A 20,429-nucleotide genomic window follows, 5' to 3' on the forward strand; every position below is an offset into this window, starting at 1 on the left:
GAGATATTCTCCCATCACATTCCTTAGCACAAAATGTCCAGTCTTTGCTGGAAGGGTAAGCAGGTTTCTCGAGCGAGAGCTTCAGACTGTTTTAACTGCAGAACCTGAATTTTCAGGAATGTGATTGAATCCTACTTGAAAATAGCGACAGTCTGAAAGGGCCCACAGTCTGTCTCTCTTTTGCGGTCTGAAATCCATTCAGTCTGTTGTCAAAAAACCCAAAAAACCCTAAAAGACTTCCAAGTAAACATTCAGAATGGGAAATGGGAAACAGGTGGAATGGACGATAATTTAAATAAATGCTTACAAAAATCCTAAACATTTTTGTTGGGAGATAACTAGTCGGGAGGGGGGGGGGAATCATGTTAACACTAAGAGCAACTGCTTTATTTAGGAATGCTTTATTCCTATCATTTAAAGTTTCTTTTTCTATATATAACATGAGCAGATGTCCCTGGCTGTCCTTCCACATTCAGATTCTATCTGCCTCGTGTTGTGATTTTTCTTCCCCTTCTGCGTGAGGGGCAATGATTTGTTTCTAAAACCGGAGTATGAAACATGATCAAGAGGCTCCCAGGTTTGTTTAGGTTATGGAGAACCTAAGATGTGTACTAATGAACTTGATACTGACTAATGAATATGGAAGCCTTAATGCAGCAAGGTGTTGAAACAGAGCAAATGGCATGAGTGAAACGACAGCCTTTGAACACTAATTGAAACGGCAAAGCATAAAGAGGTGATATCATTGCCACTCTAGGCTTTTAGGAGAAAACGAACACCAGTCTAGAGGGTCCACCTGACGCCTGTGAATCACTTAAGCATATTTAGTGGGGCTTAAGTGGGACTAAAGGGATCCAAATGGCTGTTGTAGGAGTCCGAATGTGGGCGAAATTAACTCGTAGAGAATTATGCAATGTAACATTTATGCACTGATATGAATGGTTGATGCGGCGGCGGTGGCGGTAAGCCAAGCGTTTGATCTCCAGCATCTTTCCAAAGCCAACTTCCCCCAGTGCTAAAGCTCAAATCAAGAGAGGGGCTCAGTGTCTGGAGGAAAAAACCAACAAGCTGCTATGTAGAAATGGTCTAACGAGGCTATTGGAAGCTGTTAAGCCGCGTCCCAGAAGTATGGAACAATTAAGGTAAATATTTCTAGTCCGTCAAAACAGAAAAGGTAATTGAAAATTTGCAAGAGGTCATACTTTCACATATGAAATACTTTTCCAAAAACAAGAAAACGTAGACGTTGAGGAGATGACATATTTCGGTATAGAGGGGCGTCAATCATGCATATATATATTTGGCTGGTTCTCTTTCCTTTGGTTTGTGTTGTGTTTTCTGGGTTTTCACCCACAAGTCACGGCCCAAGAATTATCAGAAACAATCCATAACTCGTCCCAGGTGGATTTGAGTTCTGCTTGCAGGTTTTGTTCTAAGAACATCAGTACCTTATCGGTAATGTGTTTCTAGTGCTGTACACTGTCCTGAGATCTTTTGATGAAGGGTGGTATATAAATTGAAATAATAATAACTAATAATAATAATAATGCCTTTGGGTTGAAGAAAGTTCACCACCCCTTACTTAAAAGGGTCAGGTAGTAGACCTTTCTTTCTGCTGGAGAGAAACAATGGGCTAAATGGCCAAGCATGTAAGGCCACTTCCTAGGCTCCTAGGATTCGACTCCAGGTTTTCTATGTTTGCAAGTGCTCAACTGTAATTGATGACTAAATTAATCATATTAATCCATTTAATCAATTAACCGATTATTCCATTCGAGCCAGGCACTGCTAATTGACTGGAAAAATCTATTGCTAGCCAAATATGTAGGCTCAGGGGAAGAAGAGGAAGGCCACACATGTTAAGCTTGTGGCGCCCCTCGGAATGTCTCATCCAGAGATTATTATCTTTTCTTTTTGAGGTAGGGTTATAAATATACTTTAAACACAGTGTTTAAAATGGTAAACAGATAAAATTCTACACTCAGATCTACAGCCTATCCCTCAGCTCCAACGGACTGTGGAATTGCATGTGGAATCTCCCATTGATGTGTGAATCTGAGAGGAGAATTTTGCCTTAGGGCTCAGTTTTCCTCTAAGATTGACATATGTATATAATCAAAAAAATTGAATAATTGAGGCTTCTGTGGCACTATCAGCATGCAAAGTTCTTTCTTTCTTTCGTCATTTTTTTTTTGTCTTCCCCGCCCTCTGGAAAAGGTTGGTCCAATGTTTTATGCTAATGCGGCATTCTTTCCAACCAAATTGGTATGTTTTATATAAAAACATTGTCCTATTCACAGCCCAATAATTTATGCCATCAAATATATGCATAATATAAGTAGCAACCCCCCCCCTCTCTGAATGTATGTGTGCATGTGTAATATTCAAATCTTTTGCTTATACATACATAGCATTTTAAATCTCCTCAAAATCTACCCTCCTTCCTATATAACAGCTTTTCAAAAATATCTCATTTCAAAACATTTGGCTAATTGGAAGTTGTCTGGCTGTACGTCATTTTCATAATAATATCAAAGATCAAAATGCAAACTCATTTGTATCACTCCTCAGAGGATTTCAGACCTATATAGAAGTGACAAAGTGAGTGGACTGCAATGAGTCATAAGAAGTTTACCCTCCCAGCTGTAACTGCTCTCATTTTGATGTAGCATTTTCTTGAGCCTTTTGAATTACACTGTACAGAGTCTTAGGACTGGACACTAAACCAAACTCATTAACCTCTTTAGTCTTCCACAGAGCAAGATCTGAATCCCCGTCTTCCCTCTTTGAATATACATTTCTAAAACAGGTCCTGGCCTTGCTTCTCTTTCTCCTTGCTCTCACTGCCTATTCACCACCCCTTTCTGAACTTGTAAGCACTAAAAAGAGTTAGGCGATAGAACAAGCACCCTTCACTTAGTTACCTTGTGCTCTCTCTCAAGTTTGTGGCGCAGACTGAGCCCAAATGGAGAGGACAAGTGAACAGGGAGCCACTGGTGTAATGTGTTGCCCTGGGCACAGACTTGTCAGAGGCGCAAAATTTAAACACCTGGTTCTGCCTTAATACAGCTGCATGCTTCTGTCACTGGGCTCCCTTGAAAACTGCTTCTCCATGCAAACCAGGAAGTGACCTCTCCAGACAGCAGAGCGACTCGTCTTTTCTTATTTTTGTGGCTGCGATCTCCTGGGGTGACATGGAGACCGTTAGGCAGCTGAATGCACATGTGTACTCCATCCATTTCACCCCTGCCTCCTACCTCTCCACGTGGCCCCGGACACTGGCAACCTCTGCTACGCCACTGCAGGGAGCAGCAACACTGGCAGGAAGGATTCATAGGAAGAATCCTGTTGCATCAGGCCAAAGGCCTGTCAAATCAAATACCATGTTCTCAAAGTGCCCCATCATTCAATTTCATTGGATAACCCCAAGTTCTCATATTATGAGAGAGCTGGAGAGGGAAATCTTCCTATCTACCTTCACCACAGCATGCACCATTTTATACACCTTTACTCACATTTCCTCTAAACTAAAAGCCACAAATGTTGTGACTGTGCCTCATGGGGAAGTTGCTCCAACCCTCAGAACATTTTGTCCCCTTTTTGGAAACCTTTTCCTGTGCCACAATATTCTTTTTGGGGTAAGGCAAGCAGAACTGTACACAGTATTCTGAATGATGTGGCATCATCGATTTGTATGATGGCATTATAATATTAGCAGTTTTATTTTCAACCCCTTTCTGAATAATCTCTAATTATTCAACTTATTATTGTTGTATTTTTACTCTCAAGGAGAGTGCTTGTGGGATTTTCTGTCTGAGGCACCAAAATAACTCAAGAGCCCTGGGTACTGTGCATCTTGGCTGGGGGTGGGTTTTTGTTGTCATTTTCTGTTCCACCTCAGGCAATGAAATGTCTTGAGCCAGTCCTGACACAAGACTGGCGTTAGCAAATTCCACAGTGAACACACTTTATTATATTGGCAGGACCAAAATTAATCTCAGTGATAGAAACACATTGAAGTGCAAGTCCTGAGCTGTAGAGCAACAAAAGTTGGGCCAAATCCCCTCTTGAGGCTCAAAAAATAATCTTCCATTCCAAAACAACGTATGAACGGCAGCTCATCATGTAGCAGGTATTCCAACATATATTTTCATTAAAACTTCATAAACCGAAGACACAGAGCTGGAAAGGTTTAAATCAGCCAGGGATAGCAAAGGAGATCCAACTTTCCAATTGTGTAAAGTTCCTTCAGGTCAGATGCAAAGTAGGTCATTGATTTGACAATCTTAGAACACTTTATCATTAAATTGACTAGTTAAGAGTTAGGGCTGCTTTTAATAATACTTTCAGTGCACTCTAATAGATATCCAAGTTCAAAACATGCGTGTCTACATCATGAATGGCACACACATGTTCAAACTGCTGTTTTCTCAGAAACACAAATATTATTGAGTCTAGTCTTTTTCTGATCATTTTTGAGTATTTTGCCATGAAATGCAGTGATTTAAAAGTGCATGTGCTGGTTCCAATATAAACAGTGTACATGCATTTTATATTCTGTCTTTTGCACTGACAATACATTGTAGGATCAGAAGCAGCTCTCACAGAACAGAGAGAACAAACTAATACCTTTCAAATGGAACTAAAATTTCATCCGATTGAAATAAATCCGGGAAGAATGTTAGCTAATCTATTCTAAAGTACTTATATAAAAATAAAAATAAAATAATTTTTTATATCTCCCTTCATCCGTAGATCTCATGGTGGTTCACAGCTTAAAAATACAAGATAAAAACACAAAACACATTTTGAGACTGTTCTGCTGTAAGGCATTTTGAGCCTCTAAGTTTGGACCTTATTGTTTTATATAAATCTGAATAGCACTGCATTAGCTTGAATGATAGATTACAGGTGAATATGTGTGTTTAAAGGAAGGCCACTATTTAACTAAGTCCTATCCCAGTATTCTTCATGAGGCTGTAACTTTACCTAACTCCACAAGCACACATTTTATCCCACAAATTCTCAAGAAAAATCAGTCGGTTTCCTCACAGTCTAAAGATAATAAAACTGTGTGGACTGGTATCCATTTTTCTTATTTACCAGTGTTAACAGACAGTAATTTCAATTCTTCAGATCCTTTTTACTGTCCATTCTCTCTTCCTCATCTTCATTTGGCTTCTCTCCTCTCTTGGGACTCAACCTTGTCAAAGGTCCAGTTTGTTCATATTTCAGACTGCTGGTCAAGGTAATGTTGCGACGTGCTGATAGATGGCCAAATTAAACTGCATTGCTACAGGCTTCCCAATCCATTGTATTTAATTAAAAATTATTAGAAAGCTCCACACACTCTAAATTGTTGTTGGAATGATTGCAATGCAAATATTATAATATTGTTTTTGTAGCGGCAGTGAAAAGTGGGGGGGGGGGGCAGCCATTGAGATGAGACAAATTACCTCACAACTTTCATTTTCCAATAGCAGAGGTGTTGAGTCTTCTGTTTGGTATTGAAAACCATTAGTTCTATTGACTATATAGTTACACTGATTCAGACCTACATGAGAATAATTAGGGATTTCAGACATGGGGGTGATTCATGAGATTCTGTTGCAAGCACATGGCTGGAACAGCAGTGTGACATGGCATTTATTAGGGTGCACCATTATAGACTGGAGGTGGGGAATCACATGTCTGAATATATTAAAAACTCTTTGTGCATAGAAAACTGATTTGACAGGGAGAAACCTAGGCTTGAAGTGAGTTCATAAAAACACCCAACAGTTAAATTCCTGCATCTCAAGTCACAGTAGGAGTATGCCTATTAATAAAGTTTAAGCTGCTTGATGGAGCTTTCCTAACTATTTGTAACCATTATAGACCCCCCCCAACCTATAAATGCCTCCAGGGATAGGGAACCAGTTGTTGGACTCCAACAGTGGCCCTTTGGATGTTGCTGGACTCCAACTCCCACCAGCCCCAGCCAGCATGATTAGTTGTCAGGGATGATGGGAGTTGTAGTCCGACAACATCTGCCATGCCATAGGTTCCCCATCCTTGCACTGAAAGTTCTTTTCATATCGTTGCTAAGGACATTTTTAATTAGGTTGTGGTAGAAGAAAATTATAGTTTATTTCAACTGGCATTGCCTTTTATGTTGCGTCATTTGCATTTATTATCTCTTCATGATGCTGTTTTTAATGCTGAGTTTTTAAAAGAGGGAATCACAGTTAATCTATTTCTTTCGTATATGGATTACAAAATACATAAAAGGGGATTAAAAGAGAATAAAAAACTACTATACCATAGGTTATTATTTTTTGTCAGCGATTGCCTTGTCCACAACTCAACCCAATGATAACGCTTCTGCTTGAGTTTTCTGTTAATTCCTGGATTGTCTATACCAAGTGATGCTTATTCACTGTAGAACTGAAAAAAAAATGTGACATGAAGAAATGGATAGTCAATGAGTTAGCTAATCAACCCTGCATAAATGAAGCCAATGATTACACTCCCAATGAAGAGAAGAATATTGGTCGCTGTAATAAACAGCTTGAGTTTATGGATTTCCTATCGCTGGCTATGAAAAAGGAAGACCCATGTTCACACAGAGTGAATGGGTGTCTTTCTGCTTTTGCAGGAAATCCATGCTTGGATTTCACTGGGAAAACTGGGTCCTATGTACCATAAATGCAGTGGCGTAGCGTGGGGGGTGCTGGGGGGGCCGGCCGCACCGGGCGCAACATCTGGGGGGGGGCGCGCTCGAACTCAGCTCTCTGCCCCTACCTGGCTCACGGGTTAGGGGGCGCAAATTACTTGCCTTGCCCCGGGTGCTGACAACCCACGCTACGCCACTGCATAAATCCAAATGTTCTGGTTGTGATTCAGCAGATAAATTTGTATTCCCAGTACTGTATCAGTAACCCAGTTTTTCAGTGAAATGTGAACCAGTTGTTTTCAGCCCTGTCAAACCACTGGAATTAGCATTAAGTTTAGGTCTTTAACAAAGAACATTAATTTAGGAGCTAAACATATATTTTCCATGGAAGGGCCATAGCTCAGTGGTCAAGTATCTGCCTTGCATGTAGAAGGCACCAAATCCAATCCTCAGCATCTCCAGGTTGGTCTCAGAATATCCCCTGCCTGAATATCCCCTGCCTGAACCCCTGAGGAGCCACTGATGGTCAGTACAAACAATACTGAACTAAATGGGCCAATGATCTGATTTGGTATATATTTACCTATTTGCCTAATGCCTCTGATTTAGCCTGCCCATCTTAAATCATAGTCCTTTGATTGAAGTGGCATATCAGATTTATTGCAACCCTATTCTCCAGACCAGATAATTTGTTTCACTTACGCAAACACGTCAAGTAAGGGCAATTAGGCATTCCCTATGTAGATTGTTGGGACGCAGGTGGCGCTGTGGGTTAAAGCCTCAGCGCCTAGGACTTGCCGATTGAAAGGTCGGCGGTTCGAATCCCTGCGGCGGGGTGCGCTCCCGCTGCTCGGTCCCAGCGCCTGCCAACCTAGCAGTTCGAAAGCACCTCCGGGTGCAAGTAGATAAATAGGGACCGCTTACCAGCGGGAAGGTAAACGGCATTTCCGTGTGCGGCTCTGGCTCGCCAGAGCAGCTTCGTCACGCTGGCCACGTGACCCGGAAGTGTCTTCGGACAGCGCTGGCCCCTGGCCTCTTGAGTGAGATGGGCGCACAACCCCAGAGTCTGTCAAGACTGGCCCGTACGGGCAGGGGTACCTTTACCTTTTATGTAGATTGTCTTATATGATTCTGAGTTTGGAGAAATCAGCAAAAAAGAAGAAGTTGCCTTTAGTAGTTTCTGTGGTTTGCAGCATGATTTGGAATACTCAGCTCACTGACAAATAAATGAGGTGGCATAGGGGAAAAACACTTAGCTTTATACAATACATCTGAGAGAACTGAAATGAAACCCAGGTGCATTCAACGTTCTGTCACCACTGTGGCGCAGGCAGAGTCCTGCTTCATCAATGATCCACTCTGTCCCTCTTCTTGCCAGCGAAAGAACGGGATGTGAAAAAATGAGAAAACCCTGCCAAATGTGGTCAGATGGACTTTCTATTTTTGTGTTAAGATACAGCAACACTATATGGAATTTACTCCCAAGTAAATGTGTTTAGGATTGTGGTGTTTAATCCAGTTGAAGGGACATGGGTGGTGCTGTGGGTTAAACCACAGAACCTAGGACTTGCCGATCAGAAGGTCGGTGGTTCGAATCCCCGCGACGGGGTGAGCTCCTGTTGCTCAGTCCCTGCTCCTGCCAACCTAGCAGTTCGAAAGCACATCAAAGTGCAAGTAGATAAAGGCAAGGCAAGGCAGGAAGGCAAACGGTATTTCCATGCGCTGCTCTGGTTTGCCAGAAGCGGCTTAGTCATGCTGGCCACATGACCCAGAAGCTGTACACCAACTCCCTCGGCCAATAAAGCGAGATGAGCGCCGCAACCCCAGAGTCGGTCACGACTGGACCTAATGGTCAGGGGTCCCTTTACCTTTACCTTTAATCCAGTTGATCTGTGATTAATGTGACTTTGTCTCAGATTTTAAGAGAAGTGTGTGACTGAAGACCACAGGGGTCATCTCTTATATATTTTGTCCCACTGAGGGCAGACTGAGATGGTGGCATAGTGGCCCTAATGGGACCAGCCTCCACCATTTAATGTTACCAATCAATGCTGTGCCTCCTGCCCTCTTCCTTCCATCCTAGGTCACGTTACATATTTTCTTCTCCATCTGCTAAAACAAGTGGGACATTACTGTTGCCTCATAGTACATAGAAGCAGATTGAAAGCAAGAAATGGGATCTGGGAAGGAAAAGTCCTGCAGCTGCTCCTGGTGCCTTGGTACCATTAAATATACAGGTATTACCCTTGCTGGTACCTTTCCTGGGAAAATCAGAGGCTCACTATGTCAGGTTCCTATTGGAAGACTGGATAAATGCTAGAACATTAGCAGTGGCAGTTTTTATCGGTGGTTGCAAGAACCAATGTTCCCTATCTTTAGGTCTGAACACAATGCTTGTTTAACCTGGAGGTAGGCTGTCTGAATTGTTCATTGCTTTGTAATGATTTGTTGGGTCTCTGGACCGTAATAAAGATTGATTGATTGATATACGGGTAGGCAGGATAGGCCCTGTTGTGTTGCAACCAGCATCAGGTGTCTACGTGATGGTAGATGAATGCAGGAACTGTTGTTGAATAGTGCGCCGAGGCTTTTAAAAGCAAAAGTGAAGAACTTCTTTCAGAGGACCAGATTCCATGGTGGGCAACCTTCTGGCAGCTGTATGTCAGCAGGGGGCAGGGCCAGAGGCATATGTGGGTGGACCCAAAGCTGCGACTCTTATCTTTCTTCAATAGGATATATTCCGGCCATATAGAATTCAGAGGTTTCTACATGTACACAGACACACACCATGCATCTCTCCATCCATGTGAACAAGAGGCATCATCTGAGGTCCAGGACACAATCTAGCTAGGCAAAGACAATCAAGGGAAGGGCTGGTGAAAGGTGCAGCTTGAGGAGAGTGGGCCTGGCTTGGGACTGGGCTTGGCTTGCATACTTACATCTCCTTGGTTCGGGGGTCACATAACTCCATACCCTCCAACATTTCTCCAATGTAAACAGGGATGTCCTAAGGAAAACCGAGACATTCCGGAATCAAATCAGAAACCATGACAGCTTCTGTAAATCTGGGCCTGTGGAGGGTCTGTGATTTTAAACATAACTTGACAGTGTTCTGGGTTTGTAATCTGGATGTCTAAAATCACCCTCCCCCCCCAAGTACTTTTTGCCTGGCCTTTTGTTAGTGTTGTATTTAAAATTCAGGAGTAGCCTGTTTATTTATATGCGTTGCTGTTAATCCAAACTGCCTGCTAAAGTAATCCCTTGTTAAAGTGAAATCAAATCAGTGATTTGAGATTACATAGCTAAAACAATAGCCCAGCCAGACATTGCACACATCTGTTTCGCTTTTCCGAACTTGCTTTGGAGTTTTCCTCTCACATTCTTTCACAGCAAAAAGTGCCACCAATTAGCTAGACTTTTCTTTTCTTTTCATTTTCCACTTTTGACCGAAGTCCTTTTGTTTTCTCAATCCTGGGTCGCCAATCACCGTGGAAACGTTCACACTTCTGATGTGTTTGTTTTCCTTTGCACTTAAGTATCCATTTTAAATGGGATAAAAATTTCACGCTTATTACTGGTTAATATGTTGTTATACTCCATTACCCAAATTTGGACCAGAGGTAATGCTGATGTGGGAAATGCCAAAATAATAAATTCTTGGAGATGAGATCTTAGACAGATATGGGGGCCCAAAGTAGGCTTTGATTTACTCATAGTCTGCAGGAAATGAAGCATTACTATGAATGTGGAACATCGAGATCCTTAGTGAGGATAACCTTATTTCCAGCTTTACCTGCTGCTTTGATTTAAAACGTTTTCACATCATCTAGTTTTTTATGAGCTTTCATGCATTTAGGTGTTTTTCCCCCTTGCCCTTTTCTGAAGTGTTTTCATTCCTCAGGGAATGAAGCCACATTGCTTTTCTCAGTTGGGTTGCCTCTACCCCCCTTGATCTTTTAAATAACAAAAGTGAAATATTTCCCTTGATGGCCCAATTCAGAAAGAGAGACATCCATGCAGAAGCAGATTCTGCACGTGGAAACTCTTATGTTCTGCTGGTGAGCCTCCCAGAGGCAACTTACTGGCTACTGTGGGGAACAGGATTCAGGACCTGGTAGGCCTCTGGTCTGATCCAACAGGCCTCTTCTTCAACCTGTGACTCTGTCAGGCCTTGAAACTAATCTGGATGAGCATCTAATGAAAGGCTGACCAAATAACCCCATGGTGCTGCATGGTGTTTTCATGGTTGATGTCATATTTATATTTGCATTGCAAATGGAAATTTTTATATGCAACACCTTCCTGAAGATCTGTCCACATGGCTACATGCAACTACATCTAGCTCAAGCCTAGATGTGTTCAATGTTTTTAAAATCTTCCAGTTACCACGAGGGCTTCAGGCATATCCAAGTAACCAATACCACAATTTTCAATTTAGGGCACTCTATAAAAATGAGACAAAACTGTACGAATCTACAGCATTCTTTGGATTTATCCTTAAATATTATTCTGCTCTATTGTAACAAGTGAGTTCTTACAGGTGCAGAAGTCCTCTGAAAATTGTCTAGCAGCGTGCAAGCTTGATGAAATAGGTGGCAGTGAAGTGGGATTGGATAGCTGTAAGGTGGTTGACATTTGGCAATGAGCTGTAGAACCCCATCTGAACCCTTCTCATCACACCTGCTGAAAACTTAGAGCAGGGTTCAAGTTATATTTGGAGTTAATTATCAACCTAATGGAGAAGAAGCACCTTCAAAAGCCTGGAAGCATATGCACATGCTTCAATATGTGGTAATAGGTGCTCACCTGAGCTCAAGGGATGCATGGGTTGGAGGTGATTCCATAGGGAGGACAGCCCTCCAGTAAAGGACCTCCCACTGATAGAACCTCCCTCAGTAGAGGCAAAACCAAGAGGACTTTATTGATCAAATAGGGCAATAAGGGAGAAGTTGCTGTTCCATGTAACCTGGTCCTAAGTTGTTTAGGGCTAAAGGTTAAGAACAGAACTTTAAACCTGAGTCAGTAACTAACTGGTAGCCAGTACAGCTCTTTTAAGGATGACATAATGCTTGTTCATTTTGCACTACCTGCAAAACATCCGGACTGAAGACCAGCTCAACATAAAACTCATTGCAGTAGTCTAATTTTGAGGTTACCAATGCCCGAGGCAGAGTGGCAAAGAATGATCACAGCTGGTATACCATGGTGCTCCTAGCCACTGGAGTCACCTGGGCTTCCAATGACAAGGATGGGTCAAAGAGCAACCCCAAGCCACATTTCAATCCTTACAGTATTATAATTCTCGATTCTTTTCGGTTTCAATGGGTCTTTCTTTCTCCTCCCAAATCTATATTAACTTTGGGTTTTTTTCTACTATGCAAACTTTGAGGGAGGGAAGCAAACTTAATAAATGGCGCTTGGGGTGGGGTGGAGGAGAGAGAAATAGAAAGTTGTACTTATTTCCTGTCTGCACTTCAAAAGGGACTCTCTTTCTCTCTCTCTCCTGCTCTCTCTCTTGCCTCTCCTCCATTATTTCCTCTCCTATTAGCTTCACTTTGTTGGCTTATGGTTCCAAAATGCACCAGGAGTCAACCTTAGTGCAAACCTGATATTAAAAACTAACAGGCTAATGCTAGGGAAAACACTCTCTTCTCCTGGTTTCAAAGAAAGGTCCCCCCCGCATAAGTGCAGCCATGCTTTTCTAATAAAAATTCATTAAACAATGGTTATGAGGGATGAAACATGGGGGTGGGGAAGGCATATAATCAAGTGAAACCCCTTTGAAGTTTTTTTTTAAAAAACCCTAAAAAAAGCAAAGGCAAACAATTTGGCTGCTAATGTTGCATGTTTCCCTTATGAAAAGAAAGGCCAGGACATTTATTCACATTTAGGAAGGGGAGAGAAGGTAGAGGCCTTCCTGAAATCTCCTGATTTTTATTTGGCACAAAAGGGTGCAGACTGCCTTTTAAGTCCTTTAGTTTACATTGCTGAGGGTATAAACGGGACTAGTCGAAAGGACCTAATTCGTTTATGTAAAGTAAAAACAAATGTAGGAGCCCTTCATTCTTTTTATTGTTAACATCCCATTGGGAGGCAGGAGAGTAAATATTTGAAAAGTTTAAAGCCATTGACTTAAGCTTAATAATAATGCTGGGTTTCGAGTAACAGAGAAGAGTACAAGTTGTTGGAAGATCAAAGATTGGATGGAGTTTTATAGCAGATCTGGGCAAAAATCTCCTGGGAGGGGTAAATCTTCTGAACTTGACTTTTTCCAGTGTTTCATTGTAATCACTTGACATCTCGGGAGCAAAAAAAGGGATGAGGAGAGAATTCAAACAGTTCTCCTGTGACCTCCCCCCCTCAACCCGAAAAAAAGGTTGGCCAGGAAAGTGAGTCAACACCGACGGCAGGTTTACAATATGAAGTGGAAGAAAGAAGCAGCACCAAGCCATCGCCCGTTCCCTCTGATCTCAGACCTGAGTATTAATTGAATGGCAAATGATCTCTCTACATCACTGACAGCTACCCTGCATGGAAACGTTAAGTGCTTGTCAGCATTTTTTATTTTTTATAAGAAAACCGTCTACCTGTTGGGAAGCACCAGCTAGACTGTCTTTACATTTCTTCTAAGCATCATTATTCCTTTCATCTGGAAAGAAAGAAAAGAAAAAGAAAGGGAGGAGGGGAAACATAGCAGGAGATGTAAAGTTTGGGCCACAGGCATAATTGCATGCATTTTGAATAAAAAGGGGGGAAACAGAGAGAGTAGGAAAAGAAGGTAAAGAACGCAAGCAGGTACCAAGTAATGATATACAACAACACTCTTGTTGTTAGTGTAGATCAATTAAGAAAGGGGAATGAACACTGAAAAGGAAATTGGGTGGGTGGTGAATCTCTATGAAAGTGAGGACAATTTTCATTGTCTAGTTTCTGATGACAACATCAACAACAATACTGGATTCATCAGCCATTGCACACAAATCTCTGTGTTACCAAATGTATATTTAAAACAACCCAATGGAGGGAGTCTTTCTTTCTTTCTTTCTTTCTTTCTTTCTTTCTTTCTTTCTTTCTTTCTTAATGATAACGATCAGCCTTTGACCAGTATGAATATCTTACAGAGGCTGCCCTCCTGTTTAGTTACACACTAATTCTATTCTCCTCTTCCAGGGTGAAAATGTAACACTTCAAGGAGGGAAAAATATCTACTTCAGCTGTTCCTGATGTGCATTTTATGGGCCTCTTTCCACATGGAACTTCCAGATGTACAACAGACCCTACTCAACGACTCTCTTTGCGGGCCTTTATAGCAGAAACACAAAAGCATCTAAGAGAGGAAAGAGCGAAGGTGGGGAGAACGGGGTGGGAGGAGGGAAGGAATTATTGAAAATCAATAGCATAATAATGGCAGAGAGTCCTGTGCTTTCACAACAGCAGCCAATTATGAGCAATTTCCTAAAGTTGTCAACTGGTGGCAAAACAAATAGTGTTAATAGCGAAGGTTTCATAAAGGTCTATTTGTCTCCCCACGACTGCACTTCATGGAGAAGAGTTGCGGCTAATGGGATCATCTGTCAGCTCATGACAAAAACTGAAATAAGATCATCATTGCCGGCTGGATTTGGGGAAAGAGGGGTTTGGTGACAATACACCATGCAGCAAGTCTAGATACCATTCTCCTAATGAAAACGCCAATATTTGACATGGACAAAGGCAGGCCTGCTTCTCCCACTCACAGGAGCTTGGCTTGCTTCTTTCTTTCTTTCTTTCTTTCTTTCTTTCTTTCTTTCTTTCTTTCTTTCTTTCTTTCTTTCCATTTATATAAAGCTTATTAGAGCAAAAGACTTCTAAGCAGGTTACAAGACAGTTTAAAATATTTATTTTAATGTCAGTAAAATACAAACATCAAAAGCAAGGGTTTTTTAAATTAAAAAAAGAAAAGAAACCAGCAATTTAAAAACACTTATATCTACCAAAATTATGTGTCAGAATTACATGCCTGGCTAGGCTTGCTGGAGCAAAAACATTTTTAGCATGAGCTGAAAACAAAACCATAAAGGTGTTTGCCTAATATCAATGCACGGAAAGATCCAAGTGTAGGAACTGCCACACTAAAAAGTTTAGTCATTGTCGTCCCCCCAAGTGTGGAATATTCTGTGGCACTTGTGATCACCTTCACAATCTCATGACCAAAGGGACAGTGTGGAGTGTGTATGCGTGTGCTCAGAGACTTTGTGAGTACCAGGGAGGGCCCTTGGTGCTATGTTGGCAACTGCTGGCATACATAATAAAGTCAGATAATATTAAAATCTGGCTCACATTAATATCGGAGACAAATTCCCAAGTTTCACCCCAGTTGCCCTCCCTGAGAAGAATTTGGGGGGCTGGTAAAGCTTATCTCTTTTTTATGGCAGTCTTTACAAGTCCCCAAATGTATTTTCCGGGCCTGGTTTTTCTGACATCTCTAGTGTATGCAAAACTGCTTGGGTTGCATCTAGAGATCTAAAGGTTCCCTTCCTCCAACAGAAGTCCTGCATTTGTGAGAACATCAAAGCATGAATATTAAAGGATCATTGTAACACCAAAGGGGGACAGTAACACTGTAATGTGTACAATCCTTATTTAAGCCACAAGATACTGTATTCACTTTGCAAATGAATTCCAGGTCTATGAATTCTCAGCCCGACACTCTCTTGCATCTTGTCAGAGTGTTTTCACACATGGGCCTGATCACTGCTTTTGGCTTCTCACACACTCTCAAGGTGCGTGTGAATGTTGTTAAACGCAGGACAGAAACTGGATGCCATTTAAAATAGAATAAAATATGTATTCTAGCCCATGAAGATTTACAGGTGTGGGAAATATAAGTAATGGGTGTAAGCATCTTGTATGAAAAGTTAGCAACCTTTAAGTAAGCAACCAATAAAACGTACAGACAGATTGAAATGTTCCCCACACACTCTGAAAATATATAACAGGTCCAAAGTGCTGTGCAAAAGGATCTTCATCAGATTCTTCTAGCACAGAACTCTTTGTTTGAGACCAGCAGATCTTCAGAATAACTGTCTGATAGTAGGAAGTTTTTAATGTTTGATGTTTTCTCATGTTTTTACTATTCTGCTGGGAGCTGCCCAGAGTAGCTTGGGAAACCCAGACAGATGGGTGATATATTATTATTATTATTATTATTATTATTATTATTATTATTATTATTCCTGAAAACAGGACCAGAAATTTCTGGCTGTCTTGGAGGGAGGTTGGCCATTCATTCTCCAGGCACATGTTCTTTCTTTGATTTTCTTTTCTAGGCCCAAACCTAGAAGAAAAAATATGTCCTCAATGGAAGTTCTCAATGGATGTTCAGTGCAGACCCTCCAAGAAGAGTATAGAAACTTCATGCGGTGCAAAATGTAATAATTCATATATTAGTTGGGGCAAACAATCAGAGCGTATTACACAGATATTATATGACTTTCAATGGTTGCTGGTGTATTTTTGGACCCAGTTTAAGGTGTTGGTGCTAACTGATAAAGCCCTAAGGTGTTAACTGATGACCAGGTTACCTAAAGGGCACCTCACCCTTTGCTTGTATTGGCCTGCATTCATTTTAAGATCAGCTTCAGGTGCCCTCCTTGTCTGCCTGTCAGTAGAGCAAGCTAGACTGGTAGGTACAAGGGGAGCATCTTTTGTGGTGGTTCCACAAATAGGGAATTTCCTCCGAGAGGTAGATGACCTTTTTCTTTGCAAGCCTCTAAAAAGAGTTCTGAGGACCCATCTTATTCAGGTGGCTTTTCACTAAAAAATACTGTGGTTGTGTAGGCCTCCTGGCTGGAGGCTTTTAAAAGTTTTTAGCTGGTTTTAACTTGGTTCAAAAGGATCAAATGTCAAGTCTGGTGAGGATATTCTGAGTGTGCCCTTGTGCACTACAATATAAGTTGTGTGTTACCGGAGCAGATTCAACATCCTTTGCCAATCCAATAGGCACCAAGTGACCCATCAGAAATTTGCCAGTGGTCCACTGAGGAAACTTGATGATCTGTTTTTGGTTTCTGATACTCTGTTAAAGTTGTTTTTCTTGCCTTATATCCATTAAAGATGAAATAAAAGTATTTATTAACAAAACACTTGCTGTTCTTTTATTTTGCCCAAACTATGGGGACCGGCAGGTGCCCTTAAGAAAAACCAACAACTTCTTTTGACCAAGATCTAGTGGATCTAGTCTCACAGGGTGGAACATTTTTAAGTACAGTACTTCCCAGAATGTTTTTTCTGTTTTATGGAGTGAACTGAATGGGTGGATATTTGTTCCTCACTCACTTAATCCACTTGGCCTTATTGTTGGCAGTGCCAACTATGATGGACCCCCCCTTTTTTGCAAGAGAACAATGGCTTTATGTGAACCTCTGCAGTGCCTGGACTATACAAATGATACTATTGATGTGCATTCTCAGTCTGAAGCTACTGAACATATTTCTCGGAACATAAGGCATTCAGGTTGCTAAGAACTGTGGCAGATGAGAATATGCAAGCTGGACGTAAGGGGCTAGTGCTGTCCCATTACCAATTCCCCAAGCTATCCGATCCCTCCAAAGAACACAGATCCACTTAATAAACAATTACAGACTAATGTAAATGACTCTCCACTGCCAAGCGAAAGAGACGTGATATCTGATAGGGTCAAGCTGAACTGTTTGAGATGGGATGAACTTGAGGTAACCTGACGCCAACCATCATGTTGTCCTAGCAATTTAGAGAAACAGACGTACGCCCCCCAAGACATCAACCCCCACTGCCCCTAAGGAGAATAAAAATGAGACCTAATACATCACTTCTCTGATGGGCCTATTTTCAATTGATCTGAGGCATCAGCATCCTGAGATATCTCCTGAGATTTATATGTACCCACCTGGCAGCTGCAACATCACAATATCAGCACTTCAGAGTGCTGCTCGATTAAGGGGCCAGATCCTTGCCTGTTTAACAAAACCTAAATCAATTGGGAACTAAATGGATTCGTATTGGGTTGTATCCAATGGTGTCGCTGTTTGAGCAGAAGGGATTTTCACCCATGCAATGGAATTTCCCTTTTCTTTATTAGTTAACCATCTATTGAATTTATATCCCACCTTTTCCTCCAAGGAGCTCAAGGTAGTAGGCTTTATTCTCCATCTCCTCATTAAATCCCCACAGCAACCCTTTGAGGTAGGTTAGACTGAGAGGTAGTGACTGGCTGAGCAGGGATTTGAACCCTAATCTCCCAGCTCCTAGTCTGACACTCTAACCAGTGCACAACACTGCGTCTCCCCTTCATGTTTACTGTGTTTACCTCATATTCGCTTCTGTTCCATGGGGCGGATAATCCTTCAGATAAGGGCTAATAATAATAATAATAATAATAATAATAATAATAGATTTTTTGGGGGTATTTAATTCACAGCATACCAAACTGTCACAAACATAATGGCAAAATTATATTCATTCTGTCTATGGCATTTATATCAAATATTGGCAAATCCTAATTAAGGTGGAATCTTTATGTAATGGCCAGAGTTTGTCCATTAAAAATGTAAAAGGAATTCAGAAAAGAAAAGAAGTCAAGAAAGAGGCAAAGCCCACTTGCATAGAATCATAGAGCTGGAAGGGACCACGAGGATCATCTAGTCCAACCCCCTACAATGCAGGAATCCTTCACCCAATGTGGGGCTTGAACCCATGGCCCTGAGACTAAGAGTCTCATGCTCCACCAATTGAGCTATCCCTCAGGGATTAAGAGGCATACTGCCTCTGACAGTGGAGCTACAGCATAGCCATTGTGGCTAGTAGCCATTGATAGCTTTATCCTCTGTGAATTGAGCTGAATCTTATCACAGAGCCATACAGTTTGATGGTCCTCACTGTGTCCTGTGGGAGGGAGTTCCATAGTTTAACTCATGCGCTGGGCTATGCAATGCAGGCTTTATATTATGTATGCCTTCTATTATGTATGGTGGCTTTACTATATACAGTGGTACCTCGGATTACAGACGTGTCAGGTTACAGACGCTTCAGGTTACAGACTCCGCTAACCCAGAAATAGTACCTCGGGTTAAGAACTTTGCTTCAGGATGAGAACAGAAATCATGCTCCGGCGGCGCGGCAGCAGCAGCGGGAGGCCCCATTAGCTAAAGTGGTGCTTCAGGTTAAGGACAGTTTCATGCTCCGGCGGCGCGGCAGCAGCGGGAGGCCCCATAAGCTAAAGTGGTGCTTCAGGTTAAGGACAGTTTCAGGTTAAGAACAGATCTCCGGAACAAATTAAGTTCTTAATCCGAGGTACCACTGTACCTTTTAATGACCTCCATGAACTCTTTTATTTTAATGCATTAATGTCTGGTAAGTCACTTGGAGACCTTTGGGTAACAAGAATCAATCAATCAATCACCCGCTAGTTGTGTGCAAACAGGTTTTGTGCAGAAGTGGTAGCCTGTGTGGCAGGGATGGGAAACCTGTGGCTTCCCAGGTGTTGCTAGACTACAACTCCCATGATCCTCGTCTATTTCCCATGCTGGCTGGGGCTGATGGGAGCTGAAGTCCAACAACATCCGGAGAACCTCAGGTCCTCCACCCCATTGTATGGCAATTTCCATCTGCCTTACAACTCCAGACAGTTGTTGAGGATCATGTCCTTGTGGATGCAAAGAGGAGATCACAGACTGGGCAGTGCTGGTGGGGATTCCATTGGCTGGATTTGGGAATCCCATCTTGCAGCTCTGATTGCTGGTTGAGGGCATATTCCTGAATTTGAACACGGGTTTCTGGTAAGAGGTGACATTTTGAGCCCCAATATCGTATGCAGTTCGGTAGAAAAGAGCTTTGTACTGTCTCCACAAGGACTTGGAGGAAGAATGCATTATTTGAAAACCAGGCTCATATGGCCATCTTTCAAGGAGTTGGGTGTTTATTTCATCAGGTAGTGCTATTACAGGTACGATGGGATAATGTTTCTCATATGTGGATCTAAACCTGCCAGGTAATAAGGTAACCTAATGAAATGAGTTTTATTCAGACCTTGTCTCACTCACAATGCTTCAGCAGAAGACAATAAATCAAAAGATTCTTTTAGCAAATGCATCACACAAAGCCCTGGCATATTGCTTATGAAGTTTAATTTTGTAATAATTCATGGGGTTTGATATAGCTGCAGCCATTTCAATGGGATGAATCCTACAGGCTCATTGCAAAAGCTGTACTATTGTCCCCATATACGGCTTTTCTTGCTGGACCGCTGCAAAGGTTCGGTGCCATTTGCATGCTTAACCTTGATGGAATTGCCAGACCCTGCTTGTTAATTTATTTTTAATTTATTGTGCTTTTATTACTGAGCGCGATTGCTTATGTCCTGAAAATGATGCCTAGTTGGGAACTCAGTGTGAACTAGTCCCTGACATCAATTGGGCAGAAAATCTAAACTTGGCATCTGTTTACTCTTGTAGAGACTCTCTCTCTCTCTCCCTCTCTCTCACACATATATAATCTCTATTTTTCAAGATAAAATAAATGCATCTAGAAATTAAGATGCCTAAAAATAGATTTAGATTTAGATTTTGACAATGGTATAGGTTCAACTAATGAAAACTATAATACTAAAACCATATAAAAATACAATAAGAATAAAAGCAGTACGAAAGTCAAAATTAACTGAGGAATCCTGGGACCTGTAGTTTGTTAAGGGTGCTTGGCATTGGAACTCTGTGAGGGATAAACCACAGTTCCCAGGATTCTTTGGGGAAGTCAAGGG

Source organism: Podarcis melisellensis (assembly GCF_964234715.1).
Source record: "Podarcis melisellensis genome assembly, chromosome: 4".
NCBI classification, from domain to species: Eukaryota; Metazoa; Chordata; class Lepidosauria; order Squamata; family Lacertidae; genus Podarcis; species Podarcis melisellensis.